Source organism: Panthera uncia, chromosome D1, assembly GCF_023721935.1.
Source record: "Panthera uncia isolate 11264 chromosome D1, Puncia_PCG_1.0, whole genome shotgun sequence".
Classification (NCBI taxonomy): Eukaryota; Metazoa; Chordata; class Mammalia; order Carnivora; family Felidae; genus Panthera; species Panthera uncia.
This window is the reverse complement of record NC_064808.1, coordinates 72389987-72405694: the sequence shown is the minus strand read 5'-3', so window position 1 is coordinate 72405694 and position 15708 is coordinate 72389987.

The window sequence follows — 15708 nt, the reverse complement described above, 5'->3', positions numbered from 1 at the left end:
AAGAGAATAAAATCAACATAATTGGTACGAGATGTCTAGTGTGAATACTGTTGTCATGCAGGCAATTCGTGTACATGGCTGGCCAGCGGTCTTTACTAGAAAGTTGCTAACTCTTCTTTAAAAAAAAAAAAAAAAATCATGTATGTCTTACCTGCGGACCTGAATTTTTTCTTTGGTTTTAACCTCCAAGCCCGGAGTGGATGCTCTGTTTGGCTGGTTTTGCTGGAGCCTTATTTGAAGAACATCCCCAGGATGAGATCCCCAGCAACTCTTGTGGCCATAGTACTAAAGATCTCCTTCTGTCTGACACTGGGATCCATGTATCACCAGACTTCTGTCAGCTTTTTCACTGTGGCTTGAGAAGTCGTCAGCTGATGCCTGTTATGTCTGGCATTTCTGAAATTCCCAGATTTCTTTTCAAGTGAGTGTAATTCATAGACACACGGTTCATTAGATGCAGCACATTAAAAATAACCTGAAATAATAATGTGTCCACTCCATCCTTATCCCCCAGACCCCCTGGGCAACCTCTCACTAGAACTTCTAGGTCATCCGCTGGCTATCTTGTTTGGATGCTGGGCCAAACAGCACATTAATGATTAAGCCATGATGCTGGAAGGAAAGGAAGGTTTTTTTTTTTTTTTTTTTTTTTTTTTTTTTTTGTATTTTATCATAACCGAATGCTCCTTGTCCTTCTCTTCCATTAGCTTTCAAAATCCATATCGGGTTTGACCACATCATTTTCAGTAATCCTTTTTTTGTCAGTTTCTTGGAAGCTGCAGTTAGTGGTTATCTCTGAGTTTGAAGTGGTAAAATTATATCTTCTCCAACAAGTAAAGGCTTAACTAATTAGGTTGGATTTTTAAAATATCTGTAGTGTGTATATATATGTGTGTGTGTGCCTGTCTGTGTGTATGCTATTAAATTAATGAAAATTATGATGCTAATAATAGTAACTATTTGAGTCACTACCATTTATCAGACACTGGGAGGTGAGAAAACAAACCTCAGGAAGAGCATAACTCTGTAAGTGTTGTAGCCGGTTTGCACTATGATCTTTGAAACCGAATAGCCTTTTTGTAATAGTGGAGAGGAATTCTTAGCTATCCTACAGGGTTGTGATATTAAATGAGATAATGTATGTGAAAAGCAATGTGTGAACTGTAAAGTAGCCTCCAGCCCAGGACAGTATTTTAACATAAGCACTTGGGGACACTAGAAGCTTGAGGCCGTGAGTCTTGGTATGTATGTGGCAGGCCTGGGTGTGCCTCCTGAGCCCATCCCCTGACCCCTCTGAGCCTGGTCTCCTCATATGTAAAATCAGGATCACTGCGTTACATTAAATGAGATATATTGGGCGGGGGGGTTGCTCAGTAAAGGTTGGCATTCACCCTTTTCTCTCCCCTTGCTTACAGGCACTTGGGATAATGGGATTGATTAAATCTTCCAGTAGGAATTGTCCTCAAGGGAAAAAGGCTTTTATGGTACATTTGTGTACTTATGAATAATTCTTCCAGCTTTTGCCTTCCCACCCCAACGCCCAGTGCACACAGTGAATATTCCAGGCCCTGCCATCGTCTAAAAGGGAGAACAAAACCAGAAGCCAGAGAGGACAGTCTTTGATAGAAGGTTGAAGATGGATGAGGCTAGTTTCCCTTTGCCAATTTTGTGCCCTGTCTCCTTTTTATTCATTTTATTGGACAGGGAAAGGATACTGAGTTTGAGGAGGTTTCTAGCTGGAAGGAGGCAGTGGAAGAGGTATAGTGTAAGGTGGGGCCAGGGCGGGTAAGGGCTGGGCAGGAGACCGGAGAGGCGAATCTGACCGTACAAGCCGGAAAGTTGGTGTGGGGGAATCTCTGTTAGGTGTAGGATTTGGCTAAGTACGGGGCCAGTTTCCATCTCGTCCTATAAGGCTCTCTTGTGGGGCTTTGAAGTTTTTGTGCTCTAGGCAGATTTTGACCGGTTGTGGTGGCATCATAAATGAGTTTCCATAGTAAGTTGTATGCTGAAAAGGAAATTAAATTCCAAGAGGGTGTTTGTTGTGACTGATGCCAGACTTTTTCTGAGAATTTTATTAAGATTCAGCCCGCCTATAAAAGCACTTTTTAGTTCTCTGAAGATATTAATTAAGGAAGAGTTTTTTTTTTTTAATAGAAGTGTCTCCTTTGTGAGCTTTTGAAATGTAATCTTCCTAATCTTTGAAACGGATGAAGTCCAAAAAATCATAGAGCTATATATTTTAAGACATTTCCTCCCCAAAGTAATATTTTCCTTCTCTTCCCGTTCCTTCCCTCCTCTGGCATTATTTTGATAGTTAATTTTGGTTTCTTTCACATTTGGTTGTTGATGACCGTTCATTTCTAGATCTCTAATGTGCCTCCTTTGCCCCTGAGTTTGTGGGTAGTCGTTCATTATGATAGAGGTGGCAAAACACAGACTCCTGAGCTGGCTGGGAAACAGGTCGAGTCAACATCGTCATGGTTCTTGAAGAGTGAGGCTGTCTGTAACTTGGATTTAATCCTCACGGCAGCTCTGGGGGGTTGATTGTGCTGTCCTCAGCGCACAGATGAGGAGATGGGCCCAGGAACACGTGTGCGTCCACGTAGCCAGCCAAGGGTTAGCCCGGGTCTTCGGTGACCTGTGTGACTCCAGGACCCGTGCAGGCAGAGGCCTCACCATCTCTGACAGGGTCGGACTGTGTCCTATAGGCCGGGGGTTCTCATGTAGGGAGAGCGGGTCAGGTGGGGCGTGAAGTTGGGACTGGAGAAATGAGTCCATCAGAGTTCCTGGACTGATGAGTCCATCAGAGTTCGTGATGGGGCATGAACTGGAGACATGAGGACAGTGGCGGTGGTGATACTGAACGGGGACATGTCGGGATGATAGCGCTTTGTCCCTTTGGGTATGGACACTGAGAGAAGGAGGAACCAAATCCTAGCCATTCTTATCTCTCCTCACCCCTCCCCGTTGGAGCTCTGGTCCACATGCTGGGCATTGGAGACACTGACCCTTGGTAGACTGAAAGCAGCCTCTGCAGAAACCAAAATTGCCCCTTTGGTCTCTTTTGACAGCTAGGGAAAGGTGCCCGACTGAAACCTGAAAGTGCCTTCCCCTCTCTTTGCCCATCACCTAGCCTTAATCATTTCTGCCTTTCCAGGAGCATTTCAGAGGATGGAATTCAGGTTCCTCTGACACTGATACCATTCAGGGAAATGCTGGTTTGAGCATTCAAGCAAAGTGAAAAGCATCAAAGGGAAAAGGCCCCCAGAGAAGGAAACCTACCTGCGCCCCACTCTTCCCTGGTAGACTCAGTGGACCCACCAGGGCCTCCGTTCTGGCTGTTCCCTAGGAGTTGGTCTGCCTCTAGGTAGGGGTGACTTGTGGTCACCAAGCATGCAGGGGCTGGCCGGGGAATGGGAGGGAGGGTGGGTGAGTTCACAGTGGTGGCCAGCTCTGAGAGATGAGACCACCTCTCCCCTGAAGGGTGCAGACTCAGCAGGGAACCACGCCATACTCTGGTGAATCGGTGAATCGGAGACAGAGCAAGGGGAGATGGCTGGTCCTGGTGGCTGGTGTCCACATGTTCCTGTCAGAGGATGCAGTGTCTCCACGTCAGGAATATGCTGGTCTCATGCACTCTCCCTTATTTAGTGCCAGCCTCTATGATAAACTTGCTTGGGCTCCCGTTTTCCAGACTGCATAACACCCATGCCCTTTAGTTTCTTCTTGCTAGGCTAAGCCAGTTGATCAGGTTTGGGCTTTATTTGCGCTTTGTCCTCACCGTGAGGAGGCCAAGGGTTACCTTTATTGGACTGCTGCTTCCTGGCACCTGCCATCACAAGTCGTCTCTGCCTTGAGTCCCTGCAGAAGATTCAGCTCCCTGACTTTCTGCTTGATGGTCACCTCCTTCCCTCCAAGATGGAACCACTTTTCATTGCCCCGAGGGCACCTTTTGGGGTCCGCCTTAGCTGTGGACAGTTAGAGTGCCCATGAGTTTGTCTGCTGCACTAACAGGGTACTTGTTTAATGGAAAAACATTTTTGCCTGGGGATGGCAGCTGTCACACCTGCTTCTTGAACATTATGACCGAAGCAAAGCCCCTTTGTTGGTTTTCGTTTTGCTTCGTGTTTAGCTGTGCCTGTGTGTTTGGGGTGTGTGTTTGTTTTAATTATTACCGGGAAGCAAAAAAGATATTTATCAAATGTTTGGATCTACAGAAGTGCTACTGCTGGCAAGCAGAAAGAATAAATATATATTTAGCCGGGCTCCCATTGATTTATCTCTCCTTTTTTCCACATTGTTGCTGTTTTGTTGGCAGAACCGGCTGATTTGTATACCGGTTCAGTTTGGATTTCAGTAGCGAGTGTTGAAAGATGCTTGGGCTGTTTGCCTAAGTGGAGGGGCTCCAGGGAGTGAGTCTGGGGTTGACCATCTCGGCCCTCCCTGTGCTCCCAGGAGCCTGGCGCACGGGTGACTTTGTGGGGAAGGCGGAATTTGGCCAGGTCGCTTCCTCCTAGCAGCAGTCCTGGCCTCTCCTCTGCTGTCGGAAAGAGGGAATAGTCCCTTAGTTTTCTTTTCTCATCCTGTGGGGGTGAGAGGGAGGAAAGGGTTAGGATAGTGAGTTTTAGAGCCCAGCAGGCTCAGGGTAGGCTCAGCCGAGATGCAGCTTCCACAGAACTTTTACAGATGTTTCCCTTGTCTCCCACCCTTCCCTTCTTCCCCGTTGCTCCCGATCCAGTCTGCCCTCAGTGGCTTAGAAATTGGACTTGAACTTCCTCCATCAGTCTTGGGAAGACCTTGGAGCGGGGCACCCAAACTTGTTCAGATGGGTGCGGCTGTTGTGCACCAGAAGGAAAATCCTGTTTGGCCGTTGTTCTCTTTTAGTCAGTTGAGTTGCTTTTTTCTTAGATAGTAGAAGTGACACATGAATCTGGGAGGCCCTTGCACCCCTCCCCCACAGACGGCCTCTCTGCCAGGTCCTCAGAAATCACCAGTCTTAGCAGTTTGTTGTGTATCCTAAAACTGCCCGTCAGCCCACATAGACACAGATGCATGCAGTTTTGTTTCTTGTGTGAGCATACACTGATTCCACCCTATCTCCTCCCTGTATCTTTCTCTCTTCACCTAATGTATTTTCTAGATCCTTTTCTGCGTGTGGCTCTTCTCTCTTAGTTTGTCTCTTTTGCATCTACAAAATATTTTATAGCACAGCCTATGTCCTGATTTACCAGTCGGCCCACTATTCGTAGACGTGTAACCTAACTCATTGGTTTTGCTACTGTATCTTCATACGTACCTGTCGTTAGGCACACATACATGTGGTTCTCTGGGAGCGGAATTGCTGTGTCAGCGGTCGGACACGTTTAAACTGTTCCAGCGTGCTCTCAAGGGCTGGACTGGTCTAAATTACCAGCAGTGTAGGAGGCGGCCCGTTTCGCCATGCGCTGGCCTCCTTCCAGGTGAAAGAAATGGGTAGTGTTAGTAGGCATCGCATTGCTTATTGGTGAGGCGGTGAGACTCATCGTGTGGTGTTTGGATCTTAGTGGCCAAGTTCGTCGGAACCTGGGAGGGTGAGGGAGCCACGCTCTCAAGGACCGACACTCTGCTCACACTCCGGTGTGAGCGTCCGGCCAACAGGGGTGTCAACGTGGCCCTGGAAGCAGACGCTTCAGGTTGCGCACTCTCTCTGCTTTCCCCAGAGGCTCGGTTCTGTCATAGAGCACTTTCATTTCGGTGTAACCTGCCAGAGTATTTCCGCGAACCTCTCCCGGAGGAGGCAAGCGTGTGTAAGTGGCACCTTGAGACCGGCGTCTGCATTGCCAAGGCAGGGATTCGAGGCTGGAGAGCTGACCTGGGAGAACATTTAAAGATTGTGTGCCGGAAAATCAGCTGCTCTTGTTTCTGGAATGGCCTCCATGAATGTGGGGAAGCAAGATTCCGTGCACGGCGGGTCTTTTCCTCCAGCATGTGGTGGTCTCCCTCTGTCCTGGCTCCTTGTGGGGCTATCACGATGGTTTACCTCTTAGCGGGGTGCTTTGGGGAGAAGCCGTGGTTCCTTGGAAGATGTTCCGGGGGCCTGACCTGGTGGAGGAGGCATCTAGAGACCCCCACGAAGGAACTCACTGGGCAAGTCCCTGCAGGCCGAGCCATCTGGTGGGCTTTGGGAAGCTCTGGATTACTGGCTGACAGTGTTCTTTACCCGCCATTCAGAGGGGGCCAGAGAGGAATGATGGAGGAGGCAGCCTAGGGTGGTGCAGAGGCTCTACGGTCAGCCAAGCTCGGTGCCAGCCTCCGCTTAGCCACTTATGGCCGTGTGAGTTAAACAAAGTTGTATTTCCTCCCTGGGCTTCAGTTTGCTCATCTGTAAACCCGGGATAATATCAGTGCCTGCCTCACAGGGTTGTTGCGAGCATACAGAGAGTGATATTGGTAAAGCTCTCAGCACATTACCTAATAGGTAGTAAAAAACTGTGATATATGTCCCCTTTCCTTAATAAATGTTTATAAATGCATGAATGCATATTACATTTGCTAAATATAAAAATGCAACTGGTGTAGCGGTTGTAAAGGGGGGGTCAGGAGATCAGTAGTGGCTAGAACCAGATTGGGGTCACTTAGGGCTGTGGGAGTAAAGAAAGAGGGAAGACAGGGGGCTTTGGTGGGGAAATTTTGGTGGGGCAGGACACCAAGTGTGACTTCTCTCCTTACACCAGACCTGCTGTGAAACCCCAAAGCCCTCATGCAGAGACCTTTTTTTTTTTTTTTTTTTTTTTTAAGGTAGACTGAGTGCTGGGGGCTCCTTAGTCCAACTTTTCCCACTTGTCTGGGAGGAGGCTGAGTGGAGGCCGAGAGGTAAAACGTCTTCCCCATGTCACACTGCTGGTAATTTCAGAGTGGAGATGGGGTCCAGGTCTCCTCCTCTGTGGGGTCCAGACTCTTCCCCCTCTTCTCTACACTGCCACATACTGCCTGCTTCTAGGTGTGGGAATAGAGAGCTGCATTCATAGGTCTGCCATAGGCTCCTCCCGAGCCCCTTGTGAGATGAGTTCACTGAAGTACAGAGAGGGAAAGTCAAGTATGTTACGTTGCTAATGGTGCTGGCCCCCAGTTGGTGTCTGTGCGGGTTTCATACCCCTGATCACCTATAATTGCACTCCTCAGAGAGTGATGTCCACACACACACGTGTGTGTGTGTGTGTGTGTGTGTGTGTGTGTGTGTGTATGCGTATGCATGTTTGTGTATGACAGCAACTTCATTTGAAATCCCCAATATGCTTGAGGATTCATGCAGACCGGAGGTCTGAGACCTGCAGGTTGAGTATGAAAAAGGCTGTACGAAGACCGCCAAAGCAGGCGAGGCCTCAGAAGTCCAGAGGGAAAAAGGAAACTTCACTCTCGGGAGCCAGGCTTAGTGTATGAGTTTGTTGTCTGTAGGCCTGGGAGGAACAGAGCCGCCCGGCAGGGACAGGGATGGGACCTGGGCAGACTGCATGCTTGCAGTTTATGTTTACTTATTTTGGGGAGAGAGGGAGAGACAGAGCATGAGTTGGGGGAGGGGCAGAGAGAGAGGGAGACACAGAATCCGAAGCAGGCTCCAGGCTCTGAGCTGTCCGCACAGAGCCCGATGCGGGGCTCGAACCCATGAACCGCGGGATCATGACCTGCTGAAGTCAGATGCCCAACCGACTGAGCCACCCAGGTGCCCCAAATGCACCCTTCAATTTTAGGTGAGGACACTGAAACCCAGGGGTAAGCCACCCTGTTCAGGGTCATATCCCTCGTTGAGGGACAGCAAGCCCAGGGCCTACCCTTCCTGCCCCTCCACATGTGCGGTTAGTGATCACTGCGTGTGTCAGCTATCCTGAGGGCTATTGTGACACCGAGCACTGGAGGAGCTCAGTATCATTTGTCAAATGAGCAAACAAGGTCCCAGTTCAATTCTGGTCCTGGCTTTTCTGTCTCTAAGCAAAGTCAGAGCATTTGCCCTCTCAGTTTTGCCCTCTGTAGGATGGGTACAACATCTCTGCCTCTCTTCTAAGCTTATCTTCATTGACTCAGAATTCATTCAGCAAATATTTATTGAGGAGTGCTTATTGAGTGCCAGACCCTCTTCTGAGTACTGGGCACTTTGCACTGAACAAAAGAAGCTAAAATTGTGTTCTTTTCTAATGAGGGGCGACAGATAAGAAATGATTACAATTCACGGTCTGTGTATGACTTTTCTGGGGCTGCTGGGATCAAGCCCCACGAACTGGATGGCTCAAACAACGGTAATTCATTCTCTTACGGTTCTGGAGGCTCCGAGAGGGAATTCAAGGTTCTGGTGGTTGCAGGCAGGCTTTGGTGTTAGTTTATGGCAGCATAACACTGCTCCCTGCTTCTGCCCCCATGTGGCCGTCTCAGGTTTTCTGAAGAACACTAGTCATTGCATTGGGCCGCCTGCACTCCAGTGTGTCGTCATCTGAAATGATTACTTCTGCAAAGACCCATTTCCAAATGCAGTCATGTTCTGTGGTTCCAGGTGGATATGGATTTGGCGGGCGGAGGGGACACTGTTTAACCCAGAGCAATAGGTGAAGTGGCGATCACCACTGAAAAAGCAGGAGGTGTGCCAAGGACAGGGGTCTGGTGGTGAGGTGTCGATCAGGCAGGCCCTGCTGAGAAGGTGGTGTTTGAGCTTCCGTGTGGAAGGGGGGGGGGGGGGGCGGCGCCGAGCTGCCGTGTGGAGGGGCAGCAGAGGCCTTGAGGTGGGTACGTGCACCTGCCCGGACCGTGCGGGATGGTGCGGGGACAGTGTGGCCCGAGTGCCTCAGTCCTTTGTGCGCGCGTGTGTGAGACAGGAGAACGTGAGGGCCGAGGGGTACGTGGGGGCATCCAGGATCTCCTTGCAGCTCTTTGCCTGTCTTCGCGAGGACTTTGGCCTTTTGCTCTCTTGCGATGGGAGCCACAGTTGTGGTTGGAGCATGAGCTGAAGCAGGACTGACGCGGAGCAGCTCACATAGGGAGTGTTCCAGATTCACATGGCCATTGCAGGATGTGTGAACCCACCCAGATATTCTGTGGCAACTGTTTTCTCTGCGGTTTCTTTTTTAAGTGTCAGGGTTCTGTTGGTCCTTGATCCACTGCCCTTTCCAGGCTGTTCTTGGTCCTTCTAGATGTCTTTGACCCACCCACCTCCCCACACTTAAACCACAAGCACATGGAAGAGAAAGTAGGCAGACAAGGCTGGGGGTGGCCGGCCCTGTGTGTGTGTCAGCCCTGCTGGGAGCTGCTTATTCTCCGCTAGCCTGGGGCCTGCCTGGTGAACGCTAGGCCTGCGTTAAGGTGTTGATCACCCCGGCAGATTTAGAAAATGCTGAGGTCAGTGTGTGAGCTCAGTGTGTTCAGCTCCGCGGATCCTTCCGTGGATAAAGTCACCACGCTGTGAAAAGAGTCGAGTCAGCTCCCTTGGGCAGGAGGCCGCATTTGGCCTTGAAAATACAGGGCAGGGAGGCATGCCCAAAAGTACCTGTGGAGAGACAGACGAGCCATCCTAAGGTCCTAGCCCAGGGGCCTGGGGCCCTGGCTGCTGCTTGCTCTGTAAGTGGCCCACAAAGTTTTACCCATTGTTCTTCTTATTTGCCATAAAAACACTTAGGCCTGCCATCTGGACATCATAGAAAAGGAACTCCAGGCGGTGGCTTGTCTTCAACACGCCTGGCCTGATGGCCCGAGGCCTGTGCTGGTTTTTGGTTCGCGGGGCTGCTGGAGGAATCCTACTTCGGATTCTTGGCGTCAGAGCCGAAGGGAAATCTCCTTATCTGGCTGATATTTAATTTCCTCTTTGGGCCTCGCAAGGAAAGGGCCTGGCCTGTATGTGATGAGGGGCCCCCGAGAAGTGGGCTGTGCACGGGCGGCCCGATTTCAGGCCCTCTTCCCTGCCTCCACCTGCCGGGGTAGTGCCCCAAGCAGCCCACAGGGAGGTCACCTGGGAGGCGGGGGGTGGGGGTGGGGGGGCGCTGCCTTCCCTCTGGGGAAGCACCACTTCAGAAGATAATTCTGTGTGAGCAGAGATGGTGATCAAACTCCCCAGTGCCAGGAGCAGCCACTCTTCTGTAGGATTTCAGGAGTTGCCTTTGGGCACCACTGGCTCATTGCCCCCATCACCCCCCTCCCCCTCCCTTGCCAAACAAAACATACACCCATACAAAATGAAAGTTGCGAAGTCTCTTCCTGGCTAGAAAATGAACATTAAAAGGTGTTTTGTGAGATTGTAATTCCTCCTGCAGAGTTATTTCTGGGGGTGCTATCCCCAGCACATCAAAAGCACTTCCTGGGAGGAGGTGCCTTTTAAATTCTGCAGCCTTCTCTGCCAGACGCTGCAGGACGTTTGACTCAAGTAGCACCCCCAGAAAGTCTGGGGTCTGGCCTTGCGAGAGGTGGAGGCCCTGCGTGAGTGGGAGCCGGAAGAGCTGTTCCCATGAAACCGCTTCCTTGTCCTGTTTCGGGGCAGGGGGTGGGGGTGGGGCTTTATCTCTGTGCTGACATGCCCCAAGCACAAGCACGTACTAAGTAAATACTTGTTGATGGGCAGGATCTCCTGGATGCCAGCCCTGACCTCTTTTGCTGGGCTCTGAGCAGGCAGCAGTGTGCTGTGAGTTAGCCCAGAGCCCCGACATCTCCGTCTACTGGACCGTCTTACAGCCATGGCCTTGGGGACGTCGTTTGCTTGCTTCCTTGGGCCTCAGTTGTCTCATCTTCCACCCGGGGGTTGGATGAAATGGTTGGAATGAGAGCCTTCTTGGCTCCCCTCCTTTGGTGCCTTCCTGCCCCCCCTGCCCCTGGGATGCAGGGGTCCTGGACTGATCTGCCTGCACCATTCCCCCTGGTCACAGTGGGAGCTCCCTGGGGACAGCAAGAACATGAGCTCTTTGTCCCTGAGAGCCCGACATGTGCAGCACTTCCATAGAGCTCCCGTGTGGCCTTCGTCCTGCTTGGCCAGACCCCCGCAGCACTCACTTTCGGGGTGAACTTTGATGGGGGAGGGAAGAACAGCTGGCAGGGGATTTGGCCTGAATCTCTAGCCTCGCTCTGGAAGCAGGTGTCTCCAGTGGTTCACCATGAGTTCCTCGTTCCTGTCTCAGGTTTCGTGCAACCTTTACCCTCACTTTGAACAAAGTCCCTTTATTTCTGGCTGTTGTTATGAGAATTGTTTTTGCAGTTACTGGTAAGGCAGAAAAGAATGGATCATGACTACAGAATTGTATAAGTTTTACATTCCAAATTTAAGAACTGTCTGTGCATAGGAAAAATACTTTGTGGAACTTTATTTCGGAGATTATTCCTGGATTTTGGTATAATAGGAAATGTTTTTAACCTATTACCTTTATAATAAAAACTATTAAAATTACGATAAGTAATAAATAAATTAGAATTTAATATGCGATAGCCACTGTAAGAACTTGCCATTATATCTTATTTAATTCTCACTATGAATCTGTAAGATCCTTTTTTTAAAAATACACGTTAACCTGGGGCGCCTGTATGGCTCAGTCGGTCAAGGGTCCAACTCCTGATTTCAGTTCAGGTCATGCTCTCATGGTTTGTGGGATCAAGCCCCACATCAGACTCGGAGCTGACAGCACAGAGCCTGCTTGGGATTTTCTCTCCCTCTCTCTCTCTGACCCTTCCCTGCTACACTCACTCTTTCTCTCTCTCAAATAAATAAATAAACATTAATAAAAACCCCGTTAACCTATTTTTTAAATTGTGGTAGAATATATATAACATGAAATTTACCTTTTTAACCATTTTTAAATCTACAGTTCTGTGGCATTAAGTACATTTGCTGTGGGATCCCTTTCTTTAGCTCCTTAATGTTATAAATGAGGAAGCTAAAACTTAGAAAGCAAAGTTGCTTGCCTCAGGTCACAGAGAATAAGAAGTTCCAGAAGTAGGATTTGAACCCAGGACTCTGAGACTCAGCGCTCTGGGATTTCTGGTTAGTGGTTATTGGGCTCCATGGTTTCTTACCTTGCCCCATGTTCACCACTTCTTTGCAGAAAACCAGCTCACTCATGTGCATCTCTCGTTGAAAAGTTCTAGCATTGGGTTTCGCGTTTTGTCAGGGAGGTAGCTGATCAGTCCGGCTCAGTGTGTGTGTGGCTGATGCAGGTGCCACCTGTTGATGGACACTAGGGTTGATGAAGGTTGAAGTGTATATGCCACTGTGTTGGGAAAGGGTGGGTGTTGGACTTCTTCCAGAAGGTTTTTGTAGCGGGGGCCCCAGGGCTCGGGTACCTGGCCTCATCCGGTCTGAGCTTGGAGTTAGAAGGTCTCTGCGTTTTAGTGCTTATGTTGCCTTGTGGGTGACATGCTTTGGCCTCAGTTTCCTCATTTTTTAAAAAACGTATTTACCCATTTTTGAGAGAGGGAGAGAGGGAACCAGCAGGGAAGGGGCAGAGAGAGAAGGGGACAGAGGATCTGAAGTGGGCTCTGTGCTGACAGCAGAGAGCCTGTAGTGGGGCTTGAACTCAACGAAACCAGGAGATCATGACCCGAGCCAAAATCAAGAGTCGGACACCCGACTGAGCCACTCAGGCACCCCAGTTTCCTCATTTCTAAGTGGGTGGGAAAGACGCTTGTTTGGCTTGCCTGCCACGATTGTAGATGATTACATGCCACGATGTGGGGGAAAGTGCCAGGTAGACTAGGGGGCTGTCAGGCAGCTTTCTATAATGGGCATTTTGAGTGTACCCTGGTAGAGGGGAGTGTCTGGGGCCGACCCTGGAGCCCTGAGGAGGATGGATTGGAAGGTGAAGAGTGGCAGGTTTGCCTTGCTCTGTTTTCTTTCGTTTTTGCCATCAGCTTGTTTCTATCACTATCGCCTAGCTGGTGAAGCACCAGTGTTCCATTGTTTGCTTAGTACTACAGGTTGGCGGGCTCCGAGATTTTCTAGAGTGTGTCTCTCTCAAGGCCCTTGGATTCACCCTCCCCGAGACTCCCGTCTCTGTGGTGAGATGAACTGTAACGTCAGAGATCATTTTTGTAGCCATGTGATCATTGAAGGTATACAGCAACGTTCCCTGGGCCTTGTCTGTCTTCCTCGTCTTTACAGCAGATATCAGTTTGTCTTTCCATCCTCCGATCTTGAGTGGCCAAGCATATGGGCTGGGATGCGGAAGACGCACTGGTGGGGGAAGGAGCTCACTTTCTCATGGCAGGTGCAGTGTCTGTCCTGGCCGCACTAACACACTGTGCACTGTGCAAGACCCTGGGTGCAATCTTGAGGTAAAGAAGGTGCGGTCTTACTCTCAAAGAAGCCACCGTCTCATGGGGAAGATACATATACTCAGGACACAATTATGAGGGCGAGCATAGGTAGCTTGACGAGTAACTGTCACGAGAGGTATAGGCTTTTGTGTAAATGAATGAAAATGTATTGTTTGGGACTGATCAGAGGTGACTAGGTTTCCTGTCTAGCCATCCCCACAATAGTTTTTTGAGTCATTGCTGTGTCCTTGCATGTTTCATCTGATAAGAAAGCCAGGGGTCTGTGCTGGGTCTGCCAAAGTCGTGGCCCTGTCTCACTGTCCACTTGTTTCTGGCTTTGAGAACGGTCCTCGAAGACTAAGTAGGTCACGGATATCTATTTTGAACCGAGCGTGGCTGGACTGCATGGCCATTTAATTTCCGGATCAAATCCTGTTGGACTTGTTTATCCAGGAGACTGGCAGCGAGCACTCTCTGGTTGGTTGTGCGGTGTATTTATAAAGTGTGAAGAGTCTGGAGGTAACGAGACACTCCACTTATCTATTCCTGCAGGAGAGCGGTGGGTCCGTGGAGAGGTTTCAGAAACCGTCAGGAAGCCGAGGGCATATCGTCGTTCCACCCCGCTTCTTTGAATTTTCTGAAAATTGTTGATCCTCACGAACTTCATGGAACCTTTTTCTTTTAAGAAATCCCATTTAATTTTTACCCCGTGTTAGTTGGCCTCTGCTTTTGTTAGTAATGGCATCCAGTTGCTTGATTTGCTGTGTGCTGAGCCTTTCATGTGCATTACCTCATTTAATCCTTACCACAGCCTTGGAAAATGGATATTTTTGTGCCCATTTTACAGGGGAAGAAGCAGAGAATCAAAGTGGTGTGGTAATTTGCTCGCAGACCAACTGTGTAAGTAGCAAGGCCGGAGACTTGCACTCAGGGTCTTCTGGTCAGGATCTGGCCTTTGCACCACACCACAAGGGTCTCAGGAGCCCGCGAATGGAAGACATTCCTGTCTGGGAGCAGGGGAGCAGCTCCCAGGTCTGTTCCGTTCGGAGGGGAGATAGGACTTCCCAGCTGTGCGTTGGGGATGTAGGGCCCCCAGTGCAAAGCGGCTTCCATGCAGAACTGGAGTTATGTTTTATTCTGCCACTTGGAGATAACTAGACCACAGAATTGTCAGTTTTTACTCTTTGCTGGGTTTTCTCCTGTTTCACTTCTTCTCTAGGTGTTCTTGCCTAAGACCTTGGGTGAGTGCCATGAGATGGTGACATCCGTGACGGTGCAGGTGGTCACGGGGTCCTTTTAACCACCTCCTCTGCGTACACCAGCAGTTGACCCTAATATTCCTCTGTTGTCAGGATTGCATGCTTTCTCTACATTTTTGAGACGTCAGCACAAGCTCTTGGCTGTGTGTGTGCTGTGTCTTTCTCTCCGGTTTCTCCTCCCTAAGCTGTTCACAGAGTTCTGGCGGTAACGTTGCTGCACGTGGTCGTCTACATTTGCCGGTGTGTCCGAATGTTTAGGTGCTTTGCAGAGGCATTGCCTCATTGAGTATCCCCAGCAAGCCACCGTCACCCCATTTTACGGGTGGGGATTCTCAAGGGATGCCATAGACCTGAGACTTTTAGGTAACACACCTCATAGCTTCCTCTGAAAGTTTCATAGATAACATCAGAGGAGTGTTTATTTAAAATCAGTTGTACTCTAGGGGCACCTGGGTGGCTCAGTCAGTTGAGCGTCTGACTCCTGATTTCGGCTCAAGTCATGATCCCAGGGTCGTGGGATCGAGCCCTGCATCAGGCTCCATACTGAACGCGGTGCCTGCTTAAGATTTTCTCTCTCTCTCTCTTTCTCTCTCTCTCGCTCTCTCGGCCCCTCTCCCCAACTCACACACATGTTCTCTCTAAAATAAAAAAAAATAAAATCAGTTGTATTCTAAAGTGAGAGAACCCCTTCAAATGCTGTCTTGCTGGCTGGTACATGCTGGGGTTTCCTGTCAGGAGTCCCTGGCCCATCCTAGTTTTCCTCCCTGCCATTTCCTGCCTTTGTTTCTTAATCTGAGTCTATATCCTATGAATTGGGGATAACACTAATAGTATTCTAAAAGATGTAAATGAGACAATGCACGTAAAATCACTCAGGACTCAGTGAGTGGATTATTACTTTTGGTCTTAAAAAAATTTTTTTTTAAGTGTTTATTTATTTTTGAGAGAGAGAGAGAAAGAGCACACAAGAGTGAGCCAGGGCAGAATCTGAAGCAAACTCTAGCCTCTCAGCTGTCAGCACAGAGCCCGACAGAGGGCTTGAACCCACGAACTGTGAGATCATGACCTGAGCCAAAGTCGGATGCGTAACCGACTGAGCCACCCGGGTGCCCCATACTTTTGGTCTTTAAACCACAGTGGCTTGGAGCTGCCACAGAAGCAGAGGCCTGAGAAACTACCTCCCTCCCCACTTTGGAGC